The sequence below is a fragment of the Myxine glutinosa genome, chromosome 4 (genome assembly GCF_964187855.1).
Source record: "Myxine glutinosa chromosome 4, kmMyxGlut1.1, whole genome shotgun sequence".
In the NCBI taxonomy this organism is placed as follows: Eukaryota; Metazoa; Chordata; class Myxini; order Myxiniformes; family Myxinidae; genus Myxine; species Myxine glutinosa.
This window is the reverse complement of record NC_136264.1, coordinates 174,439,109-174,448,184: the sequence shown is the minus strand read 5'-3', so window position 1 is coordinate 174,448,184 and position 9,076 is coordinate 174,439,109.

Sequence of the window (9,076 nt, the reverse complement as noted above, 5' to 3'; positions counted from 1 at the left end):
AGAGGAGTTTTTTAGAAAGGAAAGTCTAAACTTTTTGGATAGAAAAGTGTAAACTTAGAGGAGTTTTTTTAGAAAGGAAAGTCTAAACTTGGAGGAGTTTTGGATAGAAAAGTCTAAACTTAAAGGAATTTTTAGAAAGGAAAGTCTAAAGTTAGAGGAGTTTTTGGATAGAAAAGTCTAAACTTAGACATAGAAATTCCCTGGTTTGCCTCCATTTCTATTTATTCCCTTCTCTGTTCCACTATGACCTCTACCTTCATTCCACCCTCATTCCACCTTGTAATCAAACGGAAGACAAAAATACTGCAAATAACCTACTCAATATAGGACATCACGATGTTGCAGATAGCACACGCCCCTTTGCGCTCTCTCACCTGGGTTGCTTTCTCGGCGAAGCTATAATCACAGGTAAAGTGCTGCATCACAAAATGTGCCCTCCAACTCATGGATGTTATGCTTGGTGTCCTGCATTCTTACAATAATCGGTGGATGTTACAATCCCACGATGTCTTTTGACAACGAGTAGGCAAGTTATTGCTTCCACTCTGAACAAATTCCAAATTCCTGTCCTAATCTTCAGGGCACACTGCTTCGCTACTGGCATGGGTGCACCGCTCAAAAATGTGACCTTTGGGTCAAACCCATACTCCAGTCCCGGCAACAATGTGCATATGATATGCCAGTGACTACATGAGGTGAAACGTTGGTTCCTATTGACAAATTGTGGAATTTCTTTCAATCAGCATATTATCCAACAGGCTAATTATTTATTACTAGCCGAAACCCGTGGAACATCCACGGAAGGGAGGATGTGGTGTATGGATAGAGTGTACCATTATGGATGGCATAGGGGATTTGCTTGTCCGAGTAAGAGTTAGGAAGAAAGATGAGAATGAAGAGTGCGTATATGAACAACGATCGCCGACACCGGCACAAATGCATGCTCTGGATTGTCCACTCAGTGGACGGCTTGCTTTCGCCTTCGCCTGTCCAATCAGCGGACGGCTTGCTTCGCCTTCGCCCAGCAGACGCCAATACGATGGCGTCGTAAGATGGCGTCGTATCGGCAGTTAATCGGATGCTTTTGGGCCCCAACGTCGGCTAATTCAGATTTTTCGAGTATGGCTGTACGTGATAAACAAAGAGCGCGGTTCGTAGATCGTAAATCCATTAGTGCCGTGGGCATCGGGTCACTGGGTGCGGCGTAAAAGGGACAACAAAGTCGAGTCCTTGCGCTATTATTATATAGATTCCATCATAAACTTTTTACCCGTAAAAACTTTAATAATCCAATTCTAATCACGGACACAAATTGTTGATTTTTTTTTTCAAATACAGTACATTTTTCTAATACGATCGATCGTATTAGTCCAGATGCCAAACAGTCATTTCAAGGCAAAGCGTGCTTGAGCGTCATTATGAAGTTTTTTGGTTGATTCATCATCTCTGACCTATCCTGAAGCCTAATCAGCCGGGTGCCAGAGAGGCGAAAAACAAAATGGCCGCCACGACTTTCCGATAAATTCTGTTTTTGCCAATATCTTCACTTCTAATGCACTTATAAACACAATTTTGGTGTCTACTTCTATGTTTTCATTGTCAAGGAATCCGATAATGATAAGATTAAAGGTGTATATATTAATCCTGTATCATATTTTCAAGATGGCCACCATTTCCCGATATAAAAGGCTATTTTGCAGTTCCATTGATAACTTCTAGTTAGAAATTGAATTTGATGAACCTTCAAATATTAATACAATAACAGTCACAACCAAATATGTATTTATAATAACTGAAGTAACTTATTTGCAATTATTAATGCATTGGTTATTATATTGGATGGTGCTTTTTACACAAATATATTTGAATACATGTGGACAGTTGACAATGACCATGGATTTTGTCTAGTAAAACTTGCGTTGTAAATAAGCATAACAATTCAAACAAAAAGTGGACAAATGCCAAAGGCGTGGCATTCATCTATCAGCTGTTTTTCTCTGAACAACACTCCAAGAGCGATCTGAAGACTTGTTGCCTTATTGGTGACACGACTTATAACAATGTTTCCAATGAGAGGGCTTGGTTGCTGTCAACTAATTTTGGTGATATTGCTGCTAAGAGATTTGCCATGGTTGGGCTTACCACTTCTGGTGCAATCTCATTCGAAATACGGGTTGAGTATGTATAGTCAGACTTCTTCAAATTTTTGGTTTTCTGAATGATACACTTCACAATGTGTTTCACATCTGGAGTTCCTTCGTCTGTGTCCTCCACTGCTCTCAAGATGTTTGGTGCATGTCCCTTGAAGACTAGTAGACTAGCGTACCCATTTCCTGACAACTTTATGAGTTCTGATCCAAAATGTGCTGTTACACATTCGACAAGATGACGCCGTGACTGCTTATCACCACCAAATCAATTGTACATGTCTTGAAGCTCCACAGAATTCCAACTTTCACACTTATCTTTTTCCATCTCCTCGACGACGTGCAAGAAGGCTGTGTCAACATCTGTAGAGGTGCTTTTCTTTTTAGTGGCAGTTTGCATAGCTCTTGGTGACATGAAGGAATTATAGCAATCAAGATGATATTGGGCATCATCAGCAGCATGCAAGTCGGAGAATGCCCCCTGGACTCGGAGGCGTACATCATCAGCTTGGATGTCATTGCGTTGGTCACAAACAGTCAGAATCCTTAGCTTAAATGGCATCTGATTCTTTCCTCGATCGACTGTTCTACATTTTATCACTTTCTCCATCGCTGTGGATTTCGAGGATCAAGCTGTTGACATTGATTGCCACAGAAGATACAGTGCTTTTTGAAATCAAATTCACATGGATGAGAACGTCGTGTTTTCTTTGGTGGAGGAGCTTCTTGCTTGTCTAATTTTTCATGCCTCTTTATGTGCTGTTCGGATGTATATGTGGATACACAGCTTTTGTGACACAGAATAGACTGAGAATCGGTTAGTTTTTCATGAAGCAAATCACCTCTACGTATACTACTTTTAATAATTTTTTATATTCTAGTTCTACCAGCAGTTAGTAATGTCTTAGAAGCATTAGAGCGGTTAAAGAAACAGGATGTACTCTCTTCAGAAGAAGCCATGGTCTACTGTCACATCACCTAAAAAGAAAATAAAGAATAGTTACTTTATGTATATGCAATCACTATTGAAATTATCATTTACAAAGTTAATGACAGCAACCTGAAACAAAAAGGAAAGAAATTGATCAGGCATCTAAGGTTGAGGCTGGTAGAGTTCTGGGGGACCTTGGGACCCGAAACTCATAATACAAAACATATAAAAAGGCAAAATCGATGACTTTATCTGACTTTTATCGTTATCAGTGGATGCCATCTTCAAAGTATGATACATGTGTTATCTATCTATAATTCCAGTAATCTCTGTGTGTTTGTTTGTACGTTTGTACGTTTGTACGTTTGTTTGTCTGTGACCGCTGTTTCTCGACAACCACGGGTCCGATATACTTTAAACTTGCCAGGTATATTGCTGGGGACCCGAGGATGTGCCTTTTCAAGGTTTCATATTAATCGGACAATTACTTACCGAGCTATGTCCAAAAAACGATTCAACCAATCAGAGAGCAGCGAGCTATCGCGTGTGCCGAACGTGGCGGACACACTCTGCCTCGGATGGCACATTTGAGAGCGTATTCATTTATTTCACGTTTGCAAACTATGTTGGCGCTATGTTGGCGTTAAACTATGTTTTAAAACTAATAAAAACCCCGGGGGGATTGTCACTGTACTCGCAAGCCGTTCGCCGTTCGCTTTGGCGTTGCGAATGGACCAAAACATTTCATGAACCAAACCATTTCATGTAAAGCGTTCGCCGTTCGCTTTGGCGTTGCGAATGGACCAAAACATTTCATGGACCAAACCATTTCATGTAAATAGAGGGGGGGATATAATTTTAGATATAGATATAGTACGGGCATGCCCTAGTATATACAACTTTAATTATATCATTATCGGAATCTTTGACCTTGAAAACATAATAATAGTTACCAAAATTGTGTTTCTAAGTACATTAGAAATGAAGATATTGCACAAAACAAAATTCATCGGAAATCAGTGGCGGCCATTTTGTTTTTTGCCTCTAAAAAAAATTCCTCAAGGGTGCCAATTTGGCACCCGCCTGATTCTGATTCAGGATAGCTCAGAGATAATGAATCAACAAAAAAAACTTCATAATGACGCTACAACATGCTTTTTCACAATTCCGCTGGACTATATATAATATTTATTGTAATAATACTGATGAAATCAAATTTATTACTTGCAAAATCGAAGATCTCATAGATTTTCTTGCAAAATCGAAGATTTTTCAAGTATATTGGTCGGTTGCGTTTGTGGTTCTGTCTGTCTGTTTGTCTGTCTGTCTGTTTGTCTGTTTGTTTGTCACCGGCCTACAGGTCACAATTTTCAACTGATCTTCACGAAACTTCACCAAATGGTGGAGTCAGTCAAAAAAGCAAGAATCCTATTGTTTTTGGGGTCAATAGGTCAAAAGGTCAACATAGGCCAAAGGTCACCAACTTTGCTAAATTTCTAAAATCCTCAATTCTCATCCGTTTGACTTGAAATTTGAAGAGGAATTGCATATCTGGTCACTGAATTCAAACACCAAGTATTTTTGAGGACAACATAGGCCAAAAGGTCAACATAGGCCAAATTTCTAACATCCTCAATTTTCATCCGCTTGACTTGAAATTTGAAGAGGACTTGCATATCTGGTCACTGAATTCAACCACATATTATATTTTAGGTAAACATAGGCCAAAGGTCAACATAGGCCGAATTTCGAAAATCACCAATTTTCATTTGATTGACTTGAACTTCTAAGAGGATTTACATATGTGGTCGCTGAATTCAACCACCATCTATTTTTGAGGTCAACGTAGGCCAAAAGGTCAACATAGGCCAATTTTTTTAAGTCCTCAATTTTCTTCCGATTGACTTGAAAATTGAACAGCATTTGCACATTGAGTCACTAAATAAGGAAACCAACAATTTTTGAGGTCAAAAGGTCAAAGGTCAACTCAAGGTCAACCTTCCAAAATCATCATTTTTCATCTAAAAAATCATCACTTTTCTTCCTGTTGACCTGAGCTTTGATCAAGATTGTCAATTCTAATTTTGATGAAATGGACAATTTGCTGTATCAATGGAATTTTTTTCTTGGGGGGGGGGGGGGGGGGGTGCGGGGGGCGGATTTTGCAAGTATCGTGCTTCGCATGACGTCTCCTTGTTTATCTGTTTGTCACAGACCAGACAATTCGAAGCCGATCGTCATGAAACTTCACCAATTTGTATAGGTCGTCCCAATTGAGAAGACTATTATTTTGAGGTCAAAGGTCAAAGGTCATCTGGAGGTCAAATTTCTAAAATCGCCATTTAAAAGCCGATTGACTTAAAAATTGAATAGCATTTGTATATTGAGTAAGTAAATTGGGAAATGGACTATTTTGAGGTTAAAATGTCAAAGGTCAACTCAAGGTCAAATTTTTAAAATCATCAATTTTCTTCTAATAATCCCTCAATTTTCAATCCGTCTGTATCGTGCTTCGCATGACGTCTCCTTGTTTGTCTGTTTGTCACAGGCCTACAGGTCCCAATTCGAAACCGATCGTCACGAAACTTCACCAATTTGTATAGGTCGTCCCAATTGAGAAGACTAGTATTTTGAGGTCAATGGTCAAAGGTCATCTGGAGGTCAAATTTCTAAAATCGCCATTTAAAATCCGATTGACTTGAAAATTGAATAACATTTGTATATTGAGTAAGTAAATTGGGAAATGGACTATTTTGAGGTTAAAAGGTCAAAGGTCAACTCAAGGTCAAATTTGTTAAATCATCAATTTTCTTCTAATAATCCATCAATTTTCAACCGATTGAGTTGAAAATTGAACAGCATTTGCATATCGAGTCAATAAATTGGGAAACACACTATTTTTGAGGTCAAAAGGTCACCGATCAACTCAAGGTCAAACTTCCAAAATCATCACTTTTCATCTGAAAAACCGTCAATTTTCATCCTAATGACTTGACAATTGAATAGCATTTGTATATTGAGTAACTAAATTGGGAAATTAACTATTTTGAGCTTAAGAGGTCAAAGGTCAACTCAAGGTCAAATTTTTAAAATCATCAATTTTCATTTTAAAATCTGTCAATTTTCAACCGATTGACTTGGAAATTGAACAGCATTTGCAGATTGAGTCACTAACTAGGAAAACGAACTATTTTTGAGGTCAAAATGTCAAAGGTCAACTCTAGGTCAAACTTCCAAAATCATCAATTTTCATCTGAAAGATCGTCACTTTTCTTCCTATTGACCCGAGCTTTGATCAAGATTGTCAATTTTAATATTGATGAAATGGATAATTTGCTGTATCAATGGAATTTTTTTATTGGGGGTGGGGGGCGGATTTTGCAAGTGTCGTGCTGCGCATGACGTCTTCTTGGTTGTTTATTTGTAATCTGGGTTTTGTATTGAATGTATTTGTATTTGATAATTTGGGTTTTGTAATCACTTCTGTGTGTCTGTCTGTCTGTGTGTGTCTGATTCTTCAGGCCATAACGTTTTTACCATTTGAGTTTTGTCACCAAATTTTCAACAAAGCTTTATTATGATAATATGGAGAAGGCAAATTAATAATTTTGTGAAAATATCAAAAGTTCAAAGGTCAGCATCAAATAAAATCATAAATTTTCATCCAATTGACCTGAAATTTAAATTTACCGTTTTTTTTTTGTTTTTTTTTGTATACAAGATCGAGGCTCGTGAAAAAGCTAACATTGATCACACAAAAAGTCAAACCGACAAACAAAACACAAAAAAATAAGGGGAGTGGCAGACAAGATGGGGAGAGAGGGGGAAGGACACAAACACAACATTTGAGAGCAGGGACATCGGGAGAAATGTGGGAGGGGGAGGGCTTTGGGGGAGGTGGAAGAGGTATAAAACATGAACACTGCAAGGACTTCCAGGAAAGAAGTTGGAATTTCAAAAAAAAAGTGTATCTGGGTTGAATTAGCAGGGGTAGAAAAGATCAAGGTTTTGGATGGGGGAAGATAAGAGCTGGTGGTGAACAGCTGTTTTAAAGACATGGAGGGAGGAGTGGGATTGAAGGGAGTGGGGGAGTTTGTTCCAGGGGCGGGAGAAAAGGGGTATGAAAGAGTGAAGGTGAGCAGAGAGCCTAGATTTTGGCAGTTTAACCATAAGAGGGTTGCAGGCAGATCTTGTGCGACCTGAAGGAATATTGGTGGGACAGAGAGCTGGGGGAGCAAGGCCGGAGAGGAATCGGTAGAAGACAGAATGACCACCAACCTGCCTGTGGTGAGTGAGTGAAAGGCCTTCGGAGTTAACTTCATCGCAGGAGATTCCAAGATTCCAGGAGAACCATTTGAGTTTTGTCAACAAATTTTCAACAAAGCCTTATTATGAGAATATGTGGAAGGCAAATTCATAATTTGGTCAAAAGGTCAAAGGTCATCGTCACTTAAAATCATAAATTTTCATTCGATTGACCTGAATATTAAAGAATTTGCATATTGGATCACTGAATTGGTTCACCAATCAAAAGCTACAATTTGATTGCTTTATTTATATAAAAAGGTTAAAGGTCATGGTTGCTTAAAATTGCCAATTTTTGTCCAATTGACCTGAAATTTTAAGAATTTGCATATTGGATCACTGAATTGGTTCACCAATCAAAAGCTACAATTTGATTGCTTTATTTATATAAAAAGGTTAAAGGTCATGGTTGCTTAAAATTGCCAATTTTTGTCCAATTGACCTGAAATTTTAAGAATTTGCATATTGGGTCACTGAATTGGTTCACCGATCAAAAGCTACAAGCTGATTGTTTTTGAAATCGAAAGCTCATCGACAATGAGATCGAAAATCATCAATTTTCATTTTGTATCTTTTTTAAACTGTATTCGTTATTATGAGCTAATGGAAGAAGAAGAAGAAGAAGAAGAAGAAGAAGAAGAAGACGTCTGAATGTAAACGGACATGGACGCGCTTTGCATTTTCAGATGCTTTTTAGTATTTTTCTTTTCATTACCTAAAGCTAATGGATGTGATTGTTCACGTATATCATCCAGAACAAATGCATCAGGAGGCATCAATGCACTTTTACATGCATTTTGATCAAAGTTGATAATGGAGAAATCCAAACAGTATTCGTGATTTCAATCTTGGATCTCTTTATTATATGATAAGTGCTCAGAAGGAAAAGCCAAGCAGTCCTTTATTTAATTCATACTAAGAGTGGAGGCTGCTCAATAAAGCCTCCAGCAGTTACAATGTGAAATGTAATGCATCCAGTTGAGAGAGCCAATCCAATACATTTCTCATGGGATCAGTTTCGACTTGATAATAATCTCATTAGATTTAATATGAAGTGTACAGAAGATTTTGTAAGGCTGAGAGAACCATTCCGCCATCCCGTTGGCATACGATACCCTGCAGTGGCTGCCACCAACATCCCGCCTTGTTCACTAATCTATACCTGCTCAATACGCTTCAACTAGAAAACATGGTGTATTTGACCAAATGCGTACGGCCAACACCTCCATTCCCATTAAAGGACAGTGAATCATGGTGCCTAAAACTCCCCGGGCGTTTCTTGGCATGGGTGTAATGCTGGCCACAGAACCTGCCTTTCGCATCAATCAGGCCTTGAAAGGGTCTGTGCCTTCACATAGCCGCAACCGGTGAGAGGCCACTGCAATCGATGCTTTGAAAAAGATTCTTCAATAGGTGCAGTTAAAAAAGAACCCAGTTCAAGAAGGAAAATGCCAACAAAAGACGCTCAGTTTACGGTGAATGGTATAATGAGAAAAGCAGTGTGCGATATGCAAGGACAGGTTGATGAGAAAATCGAAGGTATTATTTAAGTGGCATTGAATTGTTCACCCTATATTTAGCCTGTACTCTGCATAGCAGGAGACGGGGTTTTGTAATCACTTCTATGTGTCTGTCTGTCTGTCTGTCTGTCTGTGTTTGTATGTATGTGTGTCGATCTGTCCGGATCGTAACT